Here is a 24,262-nt window from a genome sequence, read left to right as displayed (position 1 = left end):
GGGAGAGTTAGAGAGAGAGAGAAAGAGAATCCCAAGCAGGCTCCTTACTGTCAATGCAGAGTCCAACATGTGGCTTGAATGCACAAACCATGAGATCATGACTTGAGCTGAAATCAAGTTAGACAGATGCTTAACCAACGGAGCCACCCAGGTGCCCCTCAGATACTTTTTAATGTCATAGCCGATCTCAGGGTACCAGTGAGGAAAATACAAAGATGTTGATTTGTGTGTCTGTGTATGTGAGTGTGCATATGTGATCTAAACACCAAAAAATGTAAGGAATTTATTTGATTTGCAGCTTTTTTCTTAAAGTTTAACATGGCAGTGGAGTTATAAGAAAATATTGGTTAATTTTTCTTTTCCAAATGTATTGCAATTTAACAATTAAATGTAGCTCAGGACTTTATTTTATATCATTTATATTTTAAAGAATTAAATGAATTGATTCATAGCTTCTTAAACTAGAAATATAGGTGATAAAGGGAGTTCCTGAATCTGTTGGTCTACGTTTGTAAAATCAGTCCATCTGTCATTGCCTGGATATTTGAATTTGTCAGAAAAAAAACAGTATTACACAAGTATAATTAATTGAATGTTTGTTAGCATATATATGTGCCACATTTTTTTTCATTTCTCAAAGTGAGAAGATTGAATGATTTTCATAAGTACTCAAAAATTATTCTGTTGGAGGAAACTGAGAGTATTGTTAAAATGGATAATCATTTGTTCTCTGAATTTTTTTTAAGAGAGCCCATCGCTGAAGAAAATTTAAATCAAAGACCAGTAATTGCAATCAGAGTTTTCTATGAACACTGAGTTTGAAATTAAAATTGTATGAACTCGTTTGCTGGCTTTGCTCATCCTTATATGTAAATGACATTTCAGTAAAAGATACCATAGTCTGAAATGCTGCTAGTTTGTGGGTCTTCTGTGGGAGATATGAAAGATTGCAAAAGATTTGGGGACTCTAGAATTTCCATATAGGGTTAAAAAAAGTATCATAATGTGTGAAGTCATTAAAACTGGCTTACTTTTGGGGCACCTGGGTGGCTCAGTCAGTTAAGCGTCCAACTTCGGTTCAAGTCATGATCTCATGGCTTGTGAGTTCAAACCCCGCATTGAGTTCTGTGCTGATGGCTCAGAGCCTGGAGCCTGCTTTGGATTCTGTTTCCCTCTCTCTCTACCGTTCCTCCGCTCATGCTCTGTCTCTCTCTGTCTCTCAAAAATAAATAAACATTAAAAAAATAATAATAAATGAATAATAAATAAAACTGGCTTACTTTTTATTTTTCAGTAATCCCAATACCACATTTTTTATAAAATTAAAAATAACTGGCATTATTTTGGTAGCATGAATGCTGGCTCATTGACTTTTTAATAGCAAAATATAGAGAACGTCTGTTGTTATAAAGGGAACAGAAATCTTACATAGTCCTTATAGTCTGAGGCCTGGTTATTTCAAATAGGAGACAGTTCTGTTATCTAAAGATCATCTAATCAAAGCTAATAAGTAAGGTCAAATGTTCAGAGCCCCATAAAAAGATCACATAAAACCAATAGCAGAGAATATTGAAAGCCACCAGCCCACATTGTTTGAAGAATTTAGAATCTACTTGAGTGTACAGAAATATTTGGTGTTCCATGTTGATTTTGAGATAATAAAAATTTAACAAACATGGAATAGGTTTTAGAATAGGAAGAGGTTTTGGAGATCATTTAATTATTTCCATTCATTTTTTAAAGAGAAACCAAGAGTAAGAGGTTAAATTACTCAGCATCAACTAAGTAGTGGCAGTAGTAGAACTAGAATATTCTTTCTAAGTATCAAATAATTGACCATGGAACTTCAAAAATTGTAATGGGAAATGATGGTTGTTATTGTTGCTGTTAGTTTCAAAACTTTTACATATGGTAAAATTGACTTTTTTATTTGTTCTGTGAGCTTTAACACATGTGCAGATTCATGTAGCTCTCACTATAGGTAGGGTATAGTCAGTTCTGTTACCCTGGAAAACTCTTTTAAGTTGCCCCTTTTTGTTCAATCTCTCCCTACATTCAACTCCTAGCAGCTGTTGATCTGTACTAATCAGTTTAGTTTTGCCTATTCTAGATTGTCATATAAATGGAACTGAATTCTTGTGTGTGGTTTCTTTCAGTTTTATATTTTTGAGATTCATCCATGTTGTGTATATGAAGCCTTCATTCTTTTTATTGCTGAGTAATAATCTGTGGCAAGACTACATAACCATCTGTATAATCATTCACCTGTTAATGAACACTAAATTGTTTGCAGTTTTTAACTATTATAAATAAAGCTATTGTGATTCTGAGAAGAGGGAGACACATTTACTTGTGTGTATCATAGAAATGCTGATAGTGAACTCTTAAAATAATTCACAAAGTTAATTCACTTTTTACTTCGAAATAATTATAGGTTCACAGGAAGTTGCAAAGATAGTACTGAGAAGTTCTGTGAACCATCTACCCGGTTTCCCCTATTAGTTAGATCTTATTTAACTATGGGTTAATATCAAAACTAAGAAATCCATATTGGTATAAAGTTAGTATATGGTTCTTTGGCATTTTATCAAGTGTGGATTCATGTAATCACGACTGAAATCTCACCACACAGATTTCCCTTTTTCAACCCCTTTATAGCCTCTCTCACACACACCCTTCTCTCTACAACCCCTCAGCCCCCACCCCTGGTGACCACTGGTCCATTCTCCATCTCTACAGTTTTGTCATTTTGAGAATGTTATATAAGTAGAATCATATATAACCTTTAAGATTGGCCTTTTTCCACTCAGCATAATGCCCTTGATATATCAAAGTTATAGTGTGTATCAGTAGTTCATTCATTCTGTTTTATTGCTGGTATAATATTCCAAAACTACACTATGTTTAACTAGTCAGCTATTATAGGACATTTTTGTTTCCAGTGTGGAACTCTTGCAAATAAAGGTAATTATTGATATGATAGGACATAAGTAGGCCATTTTATTTTTTGTTTTCTGTTTTTTAATTTTTTCTTTTTCCTTTCTTGTAGGTTACTTGAATACTTTTTAGAATTCCATGTTAATTTAGTGTTTTTAGACGTATCTCTTTGTATAACTTTTTAATGGTAGATTATGTAGACACTACATTGTATATTCCCTACATTCTTCAAGAACATTTTTGCTGGATGATGAATTCTAGGTTGACAGTTCTTTTTCTTTCAGCACTTGAAAAATATTGTACCACTTCCTTTTGACCTCTATGATTTTTGATGAGAAATACACTGACATTCTAATTGTTTTTCTCCTATATAGATCAAGGTAAACGTTTTCCTCTTTCTACTTTCAAGAATTTTTTCTTTGTCTTTAGTTTTCAGAAGTTTGTCTACACTCTCTCTTGGTGTGTATTTCTTTGGGTTTATACTGTTTGAGATTCCCAAATATGAGAACTTTTCAACCATATTGTTTTCAAATACTTTTTCAGCCCTGCCCTATTTCTCTTCAACTTCCAAGACTGAAGATGTGAATGTTAGATCCTTTCTTAGAGTTTCATAGATATCTGAGTCTCTCTGTTCATTTGTATTCAGTCTGTTTCCTTCATGTTGTTCAGATTTGGTAACGTATTTAATCTTTTAGTTCACTGGTTCTTTTCTTTCTCTCCTCCATTCTGCTTTTGAGCCCATTATTGGCTTTTTTATTTCAGTTTTAATTTCAGTTCTGAGATTTCATTCTTTGTATCTTTTATTTCTTTGCTAAAACTTTCTATTTTTTAGATTTTCTATTTTCATTTGTTTCCAGTGAGTTAATAAGTACTCATTGAAGCATTTTTATCATGACTGCTTTAAAATCCTTGTGAGCTAATTCTTAAATCTGTGTCATCTTGGTATTGGCATCAGTTGATGGTTTTTCCTCGTTCAAGTAGAGGTTTTGTGTAAATATAAGGTATGATAAGTGGTTTTCAGTTAAATTCTGGACATTTGGGGCATGAAGTCATGAGACTTTGTATTTTATTTTAATCATGTGTTTTAGCAGGCCTCTTTTGATATTGTCCTGGCAAGGTAAGAGTATAAGTGCAGGGTCAAATTGTTGGGTTATTTTTGTTTGACTTCCAAAGAGGCTGCTAACCTTGCTGGCAAATTTTTACATTCCTACTAGCAATGGCGTGAGCATTTCATATATTCTACATTAATTTATCCTATAGTTATTTCTGCAGTAATGAAAATGTTCTGTATCTGCACTCTCCAGTGGCTTAGTCACTAGCCACTTGTGGCTGTTGGGCAAGTAAAATATGGCTAGTACATCTGAGGGGCTGAATTTTTATTGAACTTATCAAGTTAGATTTAAATGGTTTTTTGTGCCTAGTGGTTACTGTATTGGACAGTGCATCGATGTTAGCTCTGTATCCTTACCAATATTTAGAACTGTCAGTCTTTCAAATTTTAGTTCTTCAGTGAGTGTTAAGTTCTTACTGCAGTTTTGTTTTATGTACGTATTGACCACTTAGTTTTTATAATGATGTTTTTAAAATAGCAAAAGTTTTTAATTTTGATAAAGTATAGTCTGTCAGGTGGCTAAGCTCCATAAAATGTTTTCCTTGTTTTCATTTTGAAGTTTTATAATTTTACATTTTCTCTTGGGTTCTCTTGGGTTTCTCTAACTCTTTTGGAGTTAGATTTGTACATATACAAAATGTGTGAGGTAAAGGCAAAATTCATTTACATTCTATATGAATGTCTATTTTTGGGTTTTCTGTTCTATTCCATTTTTCTATATGTTTATCCTTAGGTTATTACCAAATTGTCTTGATTGCGGTACTTAATAATTCTAGAAACCAGAGGTGCCTGTGTGGTTCAGTTGGTTAAGTGTTTGACTCTTGATTTTTGGCTCAGGTCATGATCTCGAGGTTTGTTGAGATTAAGCTCTGGGTCTGTCTCTGTGCTAGCAGCATGGAGCCTGCTTGGGATTCCCTCTCTTCCTCTCTCTCTGCCCCTCCCCCACTTGCATGCACTTTCTCTCTCAAATAATTAAACTTTTAAAAAAAGAGAAAAAAATTCTAGAAATGGGTATTTTAAGTATTCCTACTGTGATCTTAATTTTCAAATTATTTTGATTATCCTGTCCATTGGGATTTTCGTACACATTTTATAATCAGCTCGTACATTTCTACAAAAAACCTCTGAGATTATAATTTGAATTGAATTGAATGTATAGATGAATTGGGAAGAATTGTCTTATTAATAATACTGAATCTTCCAATCCATAAATATGGTATATCTCTTCATTTATTTCAGTTTAATTGGTCTTGGCAGTGTTTTGTAGCTCTCATTCTACAGGTCTTATACATATTTTGTTAGGGATAAACTCAAGTGTTTCATGTTTTTGATTTCTATTATTCATGGTATTTAAAAGTTTAAAAATATCTAGTTGTTTTTTTTATATAGAAATATAATGAGTACTGTATACACACACACACACACACACACACACACACACCTATATATATATACTTTGTATTTTACAGTTTTCCTAATCACTTAATAGTTTTTGTATTTGTTGTCTAGATTCCTTAGGATTTTCTGTATAAATAATCATGTCTCTTTTAAAGATATCTTAACTTCTTCCTTCCCCATCGTTATGCTTTTCATTTCTTTCTTTTGCTTCATTACACTAACTATGAACTATAGTGTAATGTTGAGTACAATGCTTATTATTTATTATTATGTCAGTATTTTACAGATGCCCTTTATCAAATTAAGGTAGTTCTTTTCTATTCTGAGTTGTCTGAAGTTTTGTTATGAATAAGTATGGAAATTTGTTAAATATTTTTCTGTGTTTATTGAAATGATCATATTGTTTTTCTCCTTTATTCTGTTAATGTGATTAATAACATTGACTTTTTTAAAATGTAAAATCAACCTTGCATTCATTCTTATATATTGCTGAATTTGACTTGCTATTTTGTTAAAGATTTTTGCATCTATGTTTGAGAGAGGTATTGGTGTGTACTTTTCTTAAATGCCTTTTTCTGGTTTGGGAATTAATCTAATGCTTGCTGGCCATATAAAATCAGTTTGAAAATGTTCCCTCCTCTGCTTTCTGGAAGAATTTATGTAAGATTGGTATTACTTCTGTCTTTACATGTTTGGTGAAATTTACCAGTTGATAACTGGAGTTTTCTTTGTGGGAACATTTTTTAAATTACATTTTTAATTTCTTGAATAGATGTAGGGCTGTTTAGGTTATCTGTTACCTCCTGAGTCAGTATTGGTAATCTGTGTCTTTTAAGAAATTTCCATTACATCTTAGTTGTCAAATTTATTGGCACAAAATCATTCATAATAGTCTCCTGTCAGTGTCTGTAGACTCTTAAGTAATGGTCCCCCTTTCATTCCTGTTATTGATTTCTTTTTTTTTTTTTTTTTTTTATTTTTTAATGCTTATTTTTGAGAGAGAGACAGAGTACGAGCAGGAAAGGAGCAGAGACAGAGGGAGATACAGAATCTGAAGCGGGCTTCAGGTTCTGAACTGTTAACAGAACCCGATGCAGGGCTTGAACTCATGAACCTTGAGATCATTACCTGAGCCTAAGTTGGATGCTCAACCAACTGAACCACTTAGGTGCCCCCTGACATGGATGATTTCTGTATTCACTCACTCAGTGTAGCTAGAGGTCTTATCAGTTTCATTGATTTTTTTGTTGTTTTTTTTTTTTCTTTTCACAGAACCTGTTGTTAGGTTCATTCATCTTTCTCTGTTTTAAGTTGTCTGTGTTATTTTTTTTTTAATTTTTTTTAATGTTTTATTTATTTCTAGGAGAGAGAGAGAGACAGCGTGAGCAGGGGAGGGTCAGAGAGAGAGGGAGTCACAGACTCTGAAACAGGCTCCAGGCTCTGAGCTGGCAGTCAGCACAGAGCCCGACGCGGGGCTCGAACCCACGAACCGCGAGATCATGACCCAAGCGAAAGTCGGATGCTTAACCGACTAAACCACCCAGGCGCCCCTGTCTGTGTTATTGATTTCTATTCTTTGTTATTTTGTTAGTGTCTACTTACTTAGGTTTAATTGGTTCCATTTTTTTTGGGTAGCATTTTATGGTGGAAGTTTTAGGCCTCCCCACTCCCAAATATAAGCATAGAAAACTATATATTTCTTCAAAGCACCTTTTTATCTGCATCTCAGAATTTTGATAAGGTTGGGTTTTCATGTTTATTCATTTCAAGATATTTTCTGATTTCTTTTGTGATTTCTTATGTGGCCCTTGGGTTATTTTGGAAGTAGGTTGTTTAATTTGTAAATGTTTGAAAATTTTCCAGATATCTTACTGTTAATTGATTTCTAATTTAGTTCCATTGTGATAAGGAAATGGTTGTGTATAATTTTGGTTCTTTTATTTATTTATTAAAAATTTTTTTAAAAATATTTTTCATTTTTGAGAGTGTGAGTGGGGGAGGGGCAGAGAGAGAGAAGTAGAGGGAGACACAGAATGTGAGCAGGCTCCAGGCTCAGAGCTGTCAGCATAGAGCTTGACAAAGGATTCAAACTCACAAGCTGTGAGATCATGACCCGAGCTGAAGTCAGACACTTAACTGATTGAGCCACCCAGGTGCCCTTCTTTTTTAATTTTGATGGAGTAGGGGCAGAGAAAATCCACTCAGCACAGAGTCTAACGCAGTCCTTGACACAGGTCTCCATCTCACAACACTGAGATCATGACCTGAGCTGAAATCAAGAGTCAGACACTTAACCAACCGAGCTCCCCCGGCGTTCCCATGGAATTATTCTATCTTCTAAATGAAATTTACCCTTAATCATTGTGAAATCTTCCTCATTATCTTTGATAATATTTTTTGTTTTGTCTTTTATATTGTCTGTTATAAATATGGCTATTCCAGCTCTCTTAAGATTTTGGTTGATACGGTATATATTCCATGCTTTTAATCTATTTTCTTATTTTTGTGTGGGATTCTAATAGCATGTCAGTATATTCAATATATATTTTTATCTGGTTTTTAATTGGAATATTTAGAGAATTAACATGTAACATATTTATCAATGTGGTTGGGTTTAAATCTACCATCTTGCTTTTGTTTTCTATTTCCCCTTTCTTTGAATTAATTATACTTTTCCATTTAATCTTCCCTGTTGGTTTATTCCCTTTTTGGCTTATTCTTTGTTCTGTCTTTTTATTTATTTATTTATTTATTTATTTATTTATTTATTATTTATGCATTTATTAAAATAAATGGTATAAGATTTATGCCATGCCTCTTTAGTTTACTATATTCTGTTATCAATTATATCACTTCTCATATCACTTATAATGTAAGTGATATCCCATATCACTTATAATGTAAGATCTTTTTCTGTTGCATCATGGTCATTTTTTCTTTTTGAGCTTTACTTTAGAAAAAAAAAAAACAAAATTTTTTTAAGTAACATCTCTATCCATTGAGGGGCTCAGATTCAATGACCCCAAGATCAAAAGTCACATCCTCTACCAGCTGAGCTAGCCAGGTGCACCAATGTGTCTTGAAGTTCACTAATCTTTTCTTCAGCAATGAATATACTACTGCTTGTCGCATTCAGTGAAATTTTCATTTGGGTATTATGTCTATTTTTTAATTGCTATAAGTTCTTTTTTTTTTTTTAATTTTTTTTTATTTTTTACAAATAGTTTATTGTCAAATTAGTTTCTACATAACACTCAGTGCTCATCCCCAAAGTGCCCTCCTCCATGCCCATCCCCCCCTCCCCCCTTTAATTGCTATAAGTTCTATTTGACTTTTTTAAAAGACCCGTCCCCCATTCTCCACTATGTTCCTGTTTTCATGTACATTTTTCCTTTCAATGACTTTGCTCCATTAATTACATCATCCTTGTTATTTCCAGGTCTCTGTCTGTTGACTTATATTTTTATGTGTCACATTTTCCAGCTTCTTTGGCCAGTATTTTTTAGTTAGTTTAGTTTAGTTTTAAGTAGGCTTCACGCCCAGCACAGAGCCTAGTGCAGGGCTTGAGCTCACAACCCTGAGATCAAGACCTGAACTGAGATCAAGATTTGGATACTTGACGAACTGAGCCACCCAGGTGTCCCCTTCGTCCACTAATTTTTAATTGAGTGATAGATATTTGCAAATTTTACGTACCGAGTTCATGATTTTTGTGGCATTCGTTTAAAGAGTGTTGGACTTTTCCCTCACAAGCATTATAAATCACTTATTAGTTTGATTGTTTTCTAGGCTTTCAAGCTTCTTTCAGGTGGGACTATAGTAGCTTTTATTCTAGAGCTACCTTCCCCCTCCATCTGTGGTTTGGCCCTTATGGGGTCACAACCGCATTGTATACTCAAAGAGGGAACTTGTTGAAACCTTGGCCCCCTGTCAGCTCTGAGTAGCCTTTATCTGACTACTCCCTGGTAATTTTCTTTCCTTAGAAATTCTTGTTGGCTGGCCTAAAGAAATTTTACCCTTCTCATCCACGGGTTTTTATTTAGCTAAATATTCTAGGGAACCCTCATTTAAATTGCTGGAACTCTCTCTGTTCTCTGGAACTCTGCCCCATAAATTCTAGCCACCTTGGCCTCCTTGTACATTTTTCTCTGTCTCCTCAAGTCACCAAGATTGCCAGGTTCTGTCTGGGTTCCTCCTCCCGGCTGCTCAGGAGTGGTAAACTGCTTCCTGGCTCAGAGCCTTGGGCAATGGTAGGACTTGCCTTGTTTGTTTCCCTTTTTTCAGGGATCACAGTCCTGCACTGCCTGTCTCTGAAAATAGTCCTTTCCTATATTTTGCCATGTTCTAGTTGTTTGCACTAGGAGGATTATTCTAGACTGCTTAATCCCTCATGGTCAGAAGTGGAAGGTGAATCATTCTAAAATAAATTTTTAATACTTAACACCTTTACAAACTTCTGAAATTCTCAAGCAATTACTTTTTTTACCCAGCATTTAACCAGTGATTCACTTTTCCTCAGTATTGTTATAAATGATATTGTATCAACTGTAGGACTGTTTGCTTATTTTTCAATTCAGAATCCATTACAAACTTTAAATCAGAAATTGACCCAAGAAAATGATTTATCATATCTCATAAATGTCACAAATTAGGAAAATGAGTTTTTGAATATGTAAAAACTCTCTCAATATCATGGGATGATTATTTTTATTTTTTTCATTTTATTTTTTAATTAAAAATATGTTTAATGTTTATTTATTTTGAGAGAGAGAGAGACAGAGCACAAGCAGGGGAGGGGCAGAGAGAGAGGGAGACACAGAATCTGAAGCAGGCTCCAGACTCTGAGCTGTCAACACAGAGCCTGACACAGGGCTTGAAGTCATGAACCCTGAGATCGTGACCTGAGCCAAAGTCAGATGTTTAGCTGACTGAGCCACCCATCCACCCTGGGATGATCATTTGAAATATAAAATTATTATTTATCACTTAAGTAGAAACATGAAAGACTAACATACTGGTGAATGAATCAGTTGATGTAATGTTTTAAAATATAAATCCTGTCATTGTAGAATATAAACATGTTCAGTATACTTTCGGTTAGGAACTGGCAAACATTATCTATAAAGGGCCAAACAGTGCATATTTTAGACTTTGTGGACCACATGGTCCCTGTCACAACAACTCAACTCTGCCTTTGTAGTATAAAAGCAGCTATAAACAGTACATTAAAAATGAACTGGCTGTGTTGCGATAAAACTTTATTTTTAGACAGCAAAATTTGAATATCATAAATTTTTAGATCTCAAATACTCTTCTTTGACTTTTTCCCCCCATTGCTTAAAAAGCTATTCTTATCTTGTAGGTCTTACAGAAACAAATGGCTAGCTGGTCGCATTTGGCCCAAGGGTCATGGTTTGACAGTACCTGCTCTAAATGATTAGAAAACTCCCAAGTAAGCTGTCAGATTCTTAGCCGACTGTTGTGTTTTAATTCCAAATGATATTTTTATTCAAACTATTGTCTACTATTAAATCGAATAGCAAAGTAAACAAGATCACACAATACTGAGCTGATAGGGCTTTGACCAATTTTTAGTGTTACAAGTTATATCAGAGGTTCCTTGGGCAATTTGTATGCTCAGAAAGAAGTTAAGAATTTAAAATAAACATTATTTATTGTTGTCATTATATAGGAATTAATAAATAGATTTAAAATCAGAGCACTTTTCACATTTTTTAAAGATAGAAGTATACCTGATATGTATAATAGGTGAATCTATGTATTAGTTTCAGGTATACAACATAATGATTCTATATTTGTATATATGGCAAAATGACCACAATAAGTCTAGTTAACATCCATCACCATACATAGTTACAGAATTTTTTTCTTGTGTTGGGAACTTTTAAGATTTACTGTTTTAGCAACTTTCAGGTATGCAATACAGTATTATTAACTATGGTCACCATGCTGTACATTACATCCCTATTCTTTACTTATTTTATAATTGGGAGTTTGTACTTTCTGATCATGTTCTTTGAAGGGTGTAATACTCGGGGCATCTGGGTGGCTCAGTTGGTTAAGCGACCAACTTTGGCTCAGATCAGATCTTAAGGTTCATGGATTTGAGCCCCGCATCAGGCTCTGTGCTGACATCTCAGAGCCCGGAGCCTGTTTTGGATTCTGTGTCTCCCTCTCTCTCTGCCCCTTCCCCATTCATGCTCTGTCTCTCTCTGTCTCAAAAATAAATAAAACTATTAAAAAATTTTTTTAAATGAAGGGTGTAAGACTCAAGATATTTTTCTCACAAATTCTTAATTGTTTGGATAAATTAGAAGCTTTTTTCCATGAACATTATAAGCTCATTCCTGTCTTTTGACATGTATATCTGGAAGAATGTCTGGAACATTCTTCTAAATCATTCCATGTCTGGCTCATTTCATTCAGTTTTAACTTAAACATCATCTCCTCAGATGCCTTCCTTGATGCACTATTTAAAAGTATCTACACCTTCCCAATCTCTTTCTAATACCCAGTTTTATTTTCTAAAGAGCATTTGTACCATCTGAAATTAGTTTATTTATTTATTTGTCTCTTTCTGTATTATAACGTAAAATCTGTGAGAGGAGATCTTTCCTCCATTATTACCTCTATCTCTAGAACATTGCCTTTCATTATGTATAATTGGAAAGATGAATAAATGGAAATATCTCTAATGGATGATTTGTAGAAATATTTGACATGCTAACTTGTATTGTGAATTGCTAGAAATGAATATAATGAGTAATTTTAACCCAGTTTATTTTGCTACAGAACTACTTTCTCTTTAAGCATATAGCTCTATTAGTCTTCCATAGAAAACATTTTGGAAATGTAATATGGCTTATTGATACATTTAACTTTTTTCTTTTTAATTTGTAATAATTTGAAATTTACACACCAGTTGTAAGAATAATTTTTCCTAAATCATTTGAGAGTAAGCTAAAATTATCACAATCAAGAACTCAATATTGGTAGGTTAACAACATCTAATCCACAGCCCCATTCAAGTCATGCAGGTTCCTCTGGAAATCAGTGGTGAAAATCCCTAGAAGGGAGAGAGATTCAGAATAGGAGGCCTCAACATTTGCATTTGTATTCCTTTTCATTCCTTGGTTGGTCTTTAAATTCACATGTGGAGAGAAGACGCTATAGAGCCTAGTGGAAAGTGATAGCTCATGTGGGAAGTTGTTGAGGTCATATTTCTAATCAAATATGGAGTCTGAGTCCTATTAGACACACTAAGATTTTTGTTGAAATCTTAGGAGGGTCCTTCCTGTCTTACAAGTAAAGACTGTAAGGCCGAAGGGATTTATTCTAAGATGGAGGTCAAAGCTGAAGCATACCTTCCCTAACAAAATATAAAACCAGCCATCCACAAATTCAAAATGATCAGCCAGTATTCAACTTCCTATTAGAAGAAAAATCAATGTACTTCAAAGGAAGATAACAAAGTACAGAGTATTGTCCAGTATACAATAAAAAAATTATTAATCATATGAAGAACTAGGAAAATATTATCCATAGTTTTTTTAAAAAAAGGAATTAATCCAGATGTCGTTAAGTGACAATACCTTTAAATGAGCTATTATAAATATGGTCAAGAACTTAAAGGAAAAGGAGGATATAATGAAGGAAAATACAGACTTCTCTGCAGACAGAGGTAGAAACTATTTTTTAAAAAATAAAAAGGAAATTATTGAACTGGAAATACAATACCTGACATGAAAAATTCACTCGATAGACTTAATGGCAGACAAAAGATGACAGAAGAAAGGGCCTTGACAGATCAGTAGAATTATCCTATTTGAAGAACAAAGAAGAAAAAAGATTTAAAAACAAAGCAAACAAAAGAAAAAACAAAAACAAACAGAACGTTGGTGACCAGTGGGATTATAAACAGTCAACCTTATGCGTATTAAAAACCTAGAAGCAAGAGAGAGAAGATGGGACAAAAATTTTTAAAAACAAATAGACTAAAAATTTCTCAAATTTAACAGAACACTAAATTGTGGAGCCGAGAAGCTCAATGAACTCCCCTCCCCCCAAAATATATGAAAACTAAATCTAGACACATAATAGTTACATTCCTGAAAACCGATGATAGAGAAAATCTTGAAAACAGCCAGAAAACAAAAGAAACAATCATATTAATGACTGCTGACTTATCAGAATAATGGAAGCCAAATAAACTATGGCATGGTATCTTGAAAGAGCTGTATGGAAGAAAAAGAACCTTTCAGCTCAGAATTCTATACTTAAATGTTATTCAGAAATAAAGGTAAAGAAAGGTGATTTCTGATAAAAAATTAGATGATTCATTGTCAGCAGACTTGCAGTGTAAGAAATAATAAAAGAAAGTTTTTAGCTGAAGAGCAGTGGTATCAAATGGAAAGTCTGTTCTACAGGAGAACTGAAGAACAAGAACGATAAAGTGGGAAAATATCTTATTCTTTCTTCCGTTACTTTCTTTAAAAGAAAGCTTTTTTTTTTTTAACTGACTTAAAACAAAAGTTAAAACCATTTTATTATGGGTTCTATTATATAAGTAGAAGTATACCATAACAACCGTTAACAAAAAGGGTTTGTAATCAATGGAATTATACTACTGCAAGGTTCTTATGCTTGGCATGATATTCAATATTAACTTTAAACTGTGGTAATTTGAGGATGCTTATTATAATTCTTAGTGTCACCCTCCCCCAGGACAAAGAAGTAAAGAGCAATTAAAGTAAAACATTACAAATACTTGATTAACTGAAATTGAGGCAGGAAAATGTAGAAACACCCAAACTGACGCCTGGGTGACTCAGTCAGTTAAGCATCCGACTTCAGCTCAGGTTATGATCTCGCAGTTCGTGGGTTCGAGCCCCGCATCAGGTTCTATACTGACAGCCAGCTCAGAGCCTGGAGCCTGTTTCAGATTCTGTGTCTCCCTCTCTCTCTGACCCTCCCCTGCTCATGCTGTCTCTCTCTCTCAGAAATAAATAAAACATTAAAAAAAAAAAAAACACCAGAGAACAATAGAAATAGAAAACAAACAGCAAAATGGTAGTTTTAAACTCAGTCATTTCGGTAATCACATTACATATTGATAAACTAAACTCTGCAATTAGGAGTCAGAGATTTCAGACTGTATTAAAATACAAGACCCAACTCTATCCTGTCTACAGATTGCACATATAAAATGTTAAGATTTAATGAAACACTGTTTATAATTCTTTGTCCCTTACATTGTTAGATAACCATTAATGACTATATTATGGTAGAATACCTACAAGTCCAAGAATAAACTATTCAGAAAAAATAATTTGGGGGGCCGAGAGGACAAGAATGCTGATTGATTATAGGCAGATAGTGGAGCACTACTTTAGGAGAGAGTGGGGTGATCCAAGTCTCATTTCAGTTTGCCACTGGCCAAACACCTACCCTTGGGAAACCACTTTTCTATTACTATGTGCTTTTCTAGGGCACCAATATTTGTAAACCCATGTGTTCAGTTTTTTTTTTCCCATCTTCAGATTTCACAGTTGAAATGGGCATAAATTGTATTTTTCTTCTCAAAAGACTCATTTAATGAAAATGGATGGAGTAATTTTTCCACTGTCTGTGTTATCCTGGGCATCATTATTTCATCTGCATATTGGTTGTATATACATATATATGTATGTATATATACATGTATATATATGTTCTTGGTAATATGTCTCCTACATACTGCCTAATGTTGTTATGTACCTCCTGAAGTGGAGGTGTAAGCACTGTGAGAACATTGGGTGGTGCTTTCATCATGGATAACCCAACTGTGTTGGAGTTCAATATTGTTTGATGGTGCACAAATGAAAACTTCTGTTTCAAAATATCTTTTTGTTCTTAATATTTATTCAGAGGTTCAATTCTGTATTATGTAAGCACAATCCAGAATCATTTAAAAAGTAATTACATTTATCTTTCTCTTTCTACTTAACTTAGAGGCCTTTTCCTTATATTTGGTGTTACATAGAAAACAAATCAGAGGTTGTGCCAGTCTGAACATACACGTAACTGGTGCCTCAGAGTCAGAAATAGGTAGGAATTTATTAATTTAATTTCAGGTGCTCTCCTGTATACCAGATTATAAATATATTTCATACTTGTGCCAAAAGTAAACTGCAAAGTAGCTAGAGACATTTTTGCATTTGGAGATACCTACTTTCATATTTTACAAAGACTGTATCAGAATTGGACACTGTTATGTTTAGAATTGGGTTTTTATAAGGATGAAGTAGGGTTTAATATTTCTCATTCAGTTAATGCTCTTAGATTGGCTCTTGCATAGCTCAAAACAGGTGTTCAAATGAAGTCCTCAAAAGTTTCAGGTTGATCTGTACTAGTTTGAGTCTTAGAAATTATTTGGTTCTTAGGTATGACATAGATCGTTATTAAATGTGTAGGATTCTGTCCGTGTCTACACCTAAGTAAGGAAGTTACTTCTTAAATGAATAAGACTAATTGTAACTATTGAGTGAGGGTGAAATTAAGAATATCCTAAAGGAAAGAAAAATGCCCAGTATATTTAAAACTAGCTTATTCTCCAATTTAGTTCTACTTTATTTTTTTCTCTTGCAGTAAACATTGCTGTCTTCAGAATATAAGTTAAGGAATGAGAGGCAAAGAAGAAGTACATTCATCCTGGAAAGACCCAAAGCACTTTGAAACTGTAAACGAATGTAATGATAGCTGCTAAAACCACCTTAGTCACCATAATGGATGAAGAACTGCAAATTTAAACGGTAACCAGAATTCTCATATTGTGTTACACTTCCACCAAGAACTTTTATAGAACTTGAAAGGATTTCTAAGTTTAAACATTTACCTTACAAATACCAAAGTATAGATAAAGCTGATAATTTTATGACTTATTTAGCATAGTCAGATCTTTGGTTTGGCCTTTAATGTTTGACCCTGATATTGCTCAGAAGAATTGTCATTTCCCCCTCGCCCCCCAGGTTATGAACTTCTTAACTTAGAAACAGATAAGCTTATTTGAGTAGAAATACAGCACAGTACTAGTATATTTATAAGTCCATTCTTGACCAAATACTTTTCCTTTCATAGAAACAGCTCAGGGAACCGTAAGTGGTAGTATGCTATCACATATGCAAAGGGTTTTTAGTCTTGTTTTCTAAACTTTATTTCATGTTATTTTTTAATTACCCTACTTGGCATCTGATCTCTTGAGCCTTTTGCCTTCATATCTGACATCTTTTTATTTAATCATTATTTTCTCCGTTGCCCACCCTTCTCAGGAATTTAGAGTTATAAGCAAAAAAAACCCAAAAAAAACAGAAAAAAAAAACAAAGAAAAAAGCACAAAAAATAAGAAACCAGAGTAGAAAAGAGGGAAAAAAAAAACAGGAAAAGAGTATAAAATTATTTCTTCTTGTGAAATTACAAGGACTGTTACATTTTAAGTAGAGTGGAAAGCAACTGTAGAAAGGCGTAAGATTCCTTGTCAGTCTTCTTAAATCTCCTTGATCTTAGGCCATAATTGTTTCAGTGCATGTTTTGTAAGATTGCAGATTTAAAAAAATTTTTTTTATAGTTTATTTAGTTTTGAGACAGAGAGAGAGAGAGAGAAAGACAGAGCATGAGTGGGGGAGAGGTAGAGAGAGAGGGAGACACAGAATCTGAAACAGGCTCCAGGCTCTGAGCTGTCAGCATAGAGCTCGACGCAGGGCTCAAACCCACAAACTGTGAGATCATGAGCTGGAGTCAGATGCTTAACCAACTGAGCCACTCAGGCACCCCACATTGCAGATTTTTAAAAGGCATCTTAGTGGACATTTACAACTGTAATTCATTGGAAGTGTACTAATTTGATTTTGATGGATAATCATTTGTTTTTTTGAGTCACTGTGTCATCGTAGTGAATAGGTGCAATTGACTAAAACTAAGTCCCTCTGGTGAAGTGCAGGAGATGTGAAAAATCATCAAATACACTACCAGTTGCTAGTCCTAATAATTCTTAGGAATACAGGGCCTATTTCAAGAGAATTATTTAAACTGAAAAGTGTATCCCAGGATAAATAGTATATAAAGAATGGATGTTCTCGCTATTCTTTCCTATGCTAACATTAACCTTGATTTTAAAAATGCCTGAACATCAATTTTTTACAAACTTCTCCAATTGCTGGTTTAAACCTCTACTTGTGGCATAGTTAGAACTTTTCCACGTTCTTGCCATAACCACCCACATAGCAGCGTTTAGCCTTTCTAAATGTCCAGTAAATTCTTTATACTTCTCAACCATTAAAAAATAAAGTTGAAGAAAGTAACTTTTGAAGCACAGCAGAAATTAAAGTACTGAGTGTCCATTTATGCAGTTAAGATAATACATAGAAAGTCATCAAATTTTCTCTGTCTTTCTTGGTGGTAATCTAAGTTTTCTGTCCCCATTAAATTATTCCTGATTCTATAATCTTAAATAGCCAACAGTTTTATTAATGAGATTAATACATTAAACATTAAAAACAAATAATATTGTCAAAATTTTTACTGGTACTTTTACCATTCTTTGTCATACTCAATTCCATTAAATCCTTCTTTCAGTATTTTTGGTAACCAGTAATAGGATCATTGAAATCTATAGATAGTGGATATTTCCAATAATTAATATCTACTTTTTTCACTTCAATTTTGTGTGTGTGGGGTGGAGGGGGTTATAATGTTATCAAGAAGCAAACTGGAATACAACTTGACCTCACTATGAAATAAAAGAACTGCACTGATTCTGCCAACTAGCCCAGTTCAGAAGTAATGTAACTTACATCCACAAAGTATGTAGAATTTAAAAATCTCAGTTGCATTTACATATTTAATTTTTCTGGCCCCATTCAAGCTGAGTACCTCCAAAATCCCAAATCTATGGCATTTGAAGAGGGAATTCGATTTCTATTTGTGTGAATAACTGGATCTCTAATTGTACAAATTTGAAGTCCAGATTTCTAATGGTGCAAACTATCATGGCCACGTTGAAGAGGCTAAAATTTAAAAGACGTTCTAGCTAGGTTAAAAAGTAGAATCAAACACCCAGTTTTATCTAAATTCATTTTATGAGCTTAAAATTACGATTCTTAGGGTAGAGGATATGTTCTTGCAGACAGCAAGACCACTCTAATCAATATATCCATCTAGAATCTTACGTTTGTAAAGCTTAGTAGGCCTTTAGAACGTCCTCTGCGGCACCTTTGTTCGCAAAACTGTCCTTATGGAGGGAGGCCTAGGTGCAATTTGCCAAGACAAAAAGGAATTAAAAATAACAGTGGGGCACCTGGGTGGCTCAGTTGGTTGAGCATCTGACTCTTGATATCAGCTCAGTCATTATCTCCTGGTTTGTGAGATCCATCCCCATGTCAGGCTCCGCGTTGACAGCATGGAGCCTGCTTAGGATTCTCTCTACCCCTTTCTCTGCCTCTCCCCTACTTGTGTGTGTGCACATGCTCTCTCTCTTTCTCTTTCTCTCTCTCAAAATAAATAATAAAATAAAACTTTAAAAAAAAAGCAGTAAGTAATATGTATTGCGTGATTGTCATGCCAAGCATTGGGATTAGTGATTAACGTGCATTCTCAAGTTTCACAACTATATTTGATGTGGGTCTAATTATTAAATATCTCATATTTTACATATGAGGAAACATGTCCTCAGAGAAGTTAAATAAATTGCCCTACCTCACGTTTACTAGTTAGAGGTAGAGCCAGTTCTGTCTGACTTCACAGCCTGAGCTCTTCACCAGAGGGGTGTTTTGGTTTACAAATGTTCCCTACCACGTGTTGCAGTTGCTTCTTTGTGCGGTGTAGGTAGCAAGTCCTTACTAGTGGCATCCTCATCTTAGCCCCCTTGAGGCACGTATGAGGTTTCTTTTTTTTCTTTTTTTTTTTTTTTTTTTTTTTTGGTGCCGCGTATGAGGTTTCTTTTGCAGCACCGATTTTATTTTGTAGTAATCTATCATTATTTTGATTATGTTTTAAAAGTGTTAGTTATTATATAATCAAAACAATAATCTGCTCCTGAATGAAGGCTAAGTTACTTAAAGATGATCTCAGTAGACCCACATTTTATTTAAGATTGAGACTTAGAGGACAGAGAAAGATAGGAGATATGAGTGGGGGGAAATGCAAAACTGACCTCCCTGCTCAGCTGTCCTTCCTTGAAGTCTTGTTTGCCTTTTCATTTTCTCTTTATCACTAGAAATTCTTAATTGGTTTTCAGTCTCAGAAACTGATACTATCACTAAAGACTAAAATAGTAATGAATCTGAAGACCAGTTTATCTTAATGGCACAAATTTTCTATTAAAGTTACATATAATTCCTTCAAATAGATTCTTATTCTTATTCTTATTTTAAGTGTCAAAACTAAGTATGGTAACCTATCTATATCAGGGTTTAAGATGATTAGGCCTATTACCAAACTCAGCATATTAAAGATAACCAGTTTTCCCCAAATGAATGTATAGGTTTAGCTCAGTTCCTCAGACTTCAGCAAATTTTTCATGTATGGTTTGCCATTTTCTACCAAGTTCTTTCTCTTTTCCCCATTATCACTGTCCCCCTTCCCCCCTCCACCATAGGAATTTTGCTAGTCCCCATTTGAGGACAGGGGTTGAGTGAATGTTTTTTGGGATTTTTTTTTTAATTCTTTTAATTTAATTTTTTTTTTTTTTTTGAGAGAGACAGAATGCAAGGGGGAGGGGCAGAGAGAGAGGGAGACACAGAATCCAAAGCGGGCTCTAAGCTCTGAGTTGTCAGCACAGAATGTGGGGCTCAAACCCACGAACCCTAAGATTGTAACCTGAGCCAAAGTTGGACCCTTAACTAACTGAGCCACCCAAGTGCCCCTGTACTATTGATTTTATTCATTCATCACACATTACTTCATGCCATTTCGTATTACCAGCTCATTCACTCATTAATCAGATATTTACTTGGGAAAAATAATACTTGCAATAGATAAAAATTTTTAAACCTATTTTGTGCTAACATATTTTCAAGTGGCTATACCTCTCTTGGCTATAAGCACGTGACTGTGGAAGCTACAAGGGATACATAATGAAGGATATATAGTATAAGTCCTGTCCTCAGAGGCTCACTATCTAGCAGGGCAGGCAAACATATAATAGATGTTGCAGTGTATCAAGTGTTTAATGGAAATATGAGCAGCAAATTGTGCCAGTGCTTTTCCCTACCTGGGAAGAGTGAGGTAAGGCTTCCCACAGCACGGAGGTATCTTTTGTAAGTATTATTGGATAAATAGGAATTTACTGCTAGGGAACAAGCTAGAGAAAAAGAATACTAGGCAAGGGGAATACCATGTGTCAAGATATACTTACCCTTTCTGGGGGGGAAAGTCATAGACTTTTAAAGTTGAAGAGGTTATCTGAGATATTTTATTTCAATGCTCTTGCTTAACGTAAAAGGAAATGGAAGCCCTTGGAAACAAATATACTTGCCCAATGTTACTCAGAAATTACAGTATCACTTCAAGTATTCTTTCAAACTATATACTAAAATATATAAAATGCTATTTTGGTCAGACATTACCCCAAGAAAGAAGGTTCTTCCTCATGTTTTCTTTGTTTATAATTCTGCTTTACTTCCAAGCTAAAACATAACCAGGTATTATTTTTATTTCTTTTAACAAGTTTTTATTATGAAAATTTCCAAGAATTAAGAAAAATTTGGAATAATTTTGCAAACACCTGTTATCTCACCACCAAGAATTAAATCAATGCTAACATTTTGTCATTCTTGCTAAAGAAATAAAAGAACAGTCGAAACCCTCTTTAGATCACTCTCCAATCTCATTCCTGTCCTTCCGTTTCCAGAGAAAATGTTCTATGAGGTTGGTGAAATATATTCTTATGTGTGTACTCAATAATAATATGCAGTGTAAATGATGACATTTTGCATTTGCACTTCTGCATCTTTCATTGATGTGTGATATTTATTATTTCATATGAGCTCAAAATAAAATAGAAAACAATGAAGTAGATAGTGTAGTCTAGGCAGTTGTGGAGATTTGCTGTTGTGGTTTTGTTCTCTCCTTGCTACCCAAAGTGTGGCTGTCATCTTAATAAGTCTGCATTGTGTTTTGAAAGAGTATAATTCCATTATGATGTAGGTTCTCATACACACACACACACACACACACACACACACATACATACACACATATTTTAAAAAAATTTTTTTCTTTTTTATTTTTTTGAGAGAGTGCATACACACATGAGTGAGGGAAGTGGGGAGGAGGGGGGGAGAGAGAGAGAGAGAGAGAGAGAGAGAGAGAGAGAGAGAGAATGAATGATGGAGAGAATCCCAAGCAGGCTCCCCACTGTCAGTGCAGAGCCCAACACAGGGCTCAAGCCTGTGGACCACAAGATCATGACCTGAGCTGATCATGCTCAGATACTTAACCAACTGAGTCACCTAGGCGCTCCTTAAGATTTTATTTTTAAGTAATCTCTACATCCAAGGTGGGGCTTGAACCTACAACCCCGAGATCAAGAGTCGTATGCTCTATTGACTGAACCAGCCAGGCACCCCTTTTCAAATATACCTTTAAAGATGTGTTGGGAAAACGGTTATTTTTATGGACTTACATCTTCTGTAACATTAGATTTTTATAATTTTTTACTACTGAAATTAGAAATAGTCCCTAGTATAGTCAAATGAACAAGAAATGACTGTATCATGTGGTAGCAATTCTCCCTCTAGACATGTGTTATTGGCAAGAAGATAATGATGCTGTGTAGTAAGCCAGTGGTGCTGTGTGGGAAAAGGTAGCCTCTGAAAACAGTGTTAACAAGTTGACCCAGGAAGAGGATGTTTATTTGGACTTTGAGGAGAGTTTAGAGGTCCTTTCCCCAAAGACCTGGCCCTGGGCGAGGGATGATGGAGGGAGAGAGAAGAATCTGCAGCAATTGTGAAGATTACTGTGGGTGTTGCGAACATATTTTTATCCTTGGATTCATTGTGTCAGCTGTAATCAGCAGTAAATGTTTTAAGTTTATGACAATCAGCTGGAATACCACTAAACATGGGAGGCAATTGAAGAGCATAATAAATGCAGAGAACCCCCATGTTTCTGTTACTAGAAGGAAAATTCACCCACCATGCTCTTATGATAGTGAAAAACTGGAAGTCTGCAAAAATGCTTATAACAGACAAGCTAGTTATTCCCAGTCCTTCTGATAACTTAATTCTGAAGTAATTGTCCCCATGTAGTAGCAACAGAATAATGGAGGAGAGAAAATAGTATTATCATTCTGGCTTGTATGTTTTGAAGATTAACAGTTCTGGCACATGGTCATAGGAAAGCTTATCTAAAATTGCCAAATTGTAAAAATGAAAGGAAACTATTGATCCCTAAGAAACTCATTCTTCTTGGAGTCAGGCCCAGCTTTTGTTTCCTTCTGCTGGTTTGGCATATAGAAAGGGAGGAAAACGTAAAGCATTCTGGTGCTACAGCACTCTGATGGTATATAATGGCCCTTTGTATACCTGGCAGGTAAGTTTCATATGAGGAATGTTTAAAAGGAAACAAGGCACAGATGCTTTGTTTAGATGCAAAATGGGGGGAATGCGGTTAGTATATTCATTTCCAGATAGATTTCTTAAATAGTATATCTTTTCTATCCACTGCCCATCCATGAAAAATGGAAAATCACTAGGACTCTTGGACTCGTATGTACACCCTCCCCAAATCATCAAGCAAGTGTCCAAGGTAAAAAAAAAAAAAATTGTGCCAACCACAACAAGATAGCACACCACATCCATGAGGATGGCTATAACAAAAAAAAAAAAACAAAAAAAAAAAAAGAAAGAAAGAAGAGGAAAAGAAAAGAAAATGGCATCATTGGCAAGAATGTGAAAGAATTGAAAACAGGGTCTCAAATATGTGTATATAAATGTTCATAGCAGCACTATTCACAGTAGTTAAAAGGTAGAAAATCTTTAAATATCCANAAAAGAAAGAAGAGGAAAAGAAAAGAAAATGGCATCATTGGCAAGAATGTGAAGAAATTGGAACCTTCATACATTGCTGGTGGGAATGTGAAATGTTTCAGCTGCTGTGAAAGTTAGATGGCCCCTCAAAAATCAAAAAGTCAAACATGGAATTATCAGATAACCCAGCAATCTCACTCCTACATGTATACTCAAAAGAATTGAAAACAGGGTCTCAAATATGTGTATATAAATGTTCATAGCAGCACTATTCACAGTAGTTAAAAGGTAGAAAATCTTTAAATATCCACCAAGAGAAAATGTGAACAAAACTTTGGGCCTATAAATTAAAAAGCTTAAATGGAAAAATTTGTTGAAAGACCCAAACTACCAAAGCTCTCAAAAAAAAAAAAAAAAAAGACAGGTGACTTGAATAGTCCTATATAATTAAAGACCTTGAATTTGGAGTTTAAAACTTTTTACTCAGTGCAAAGAAAATTCTAAGTCCAGATGCCTTTACTGGCAAATCCTACCAAACATTTAAGGAAGAAATAATTCTACACAAATGGCCAGGAAATAAGAGTAGAGAAGACTTCCCCACTAAGTCAGTATTGTCATGACATCAAAACAAGCTAAAGAAATTACAAAACTGGAAACTGTAGACACAGACTCAAAAATCCTTAACAAAATGTTAGCAAAGAAAAAATAGCAAAATGTAGAAATAATACATTATGATTAAGTAGGCCTTATTCTGGGAATAGACAGTTGTTTTCATATTCAAGAACGAATCAGT

General features: G+C 34.5%; 1 protein-coding gene across 3 annotated transcripts in view; it reads left to right on the top strand.

Moving 5' to 3' along the window:
- Positions 1–24,262, top strand: part of PEAK1 (pseudopodium enriched atypical kinase 1) — a 308,018-nt gene that overhangs the window by 135,818 nt on the left and 147,938 nt on the right. For all 3 annotated transcript variants that reach the window (XM_039238166.1, XM_039238163.1, XM_039238164.1), the window contains one exon: positions 16,094–16,257. The gene's annotated coding sequence lies outside the window, so the exon portion shown is untranslated. The remainder of the gene's footprint in view (positions 1–16,093; positions 16,258–24,262) is intronic.

The sequence above is a fragment of the Hyaena hyaena genome, unplaced genomic scaffold (genome assembly GCF_003009895.1).
Source record: "Hyaena hyaena isolate Hyena2069 unplaced genomic scaffold, ASM300989v1 scaffold_137, whole genome shotgun sequence".
Lineage (NCBI taxonomy): Eukaryota > Metazoa > Chordata > Mammalia > Carnivora > Hyaenidae > Hyaena > Hyaena hyaena.
Note: the sequence above shows the minus strand (reverse complement) of the source record. Positions and strands in the feature narration are given on the sequence as shown.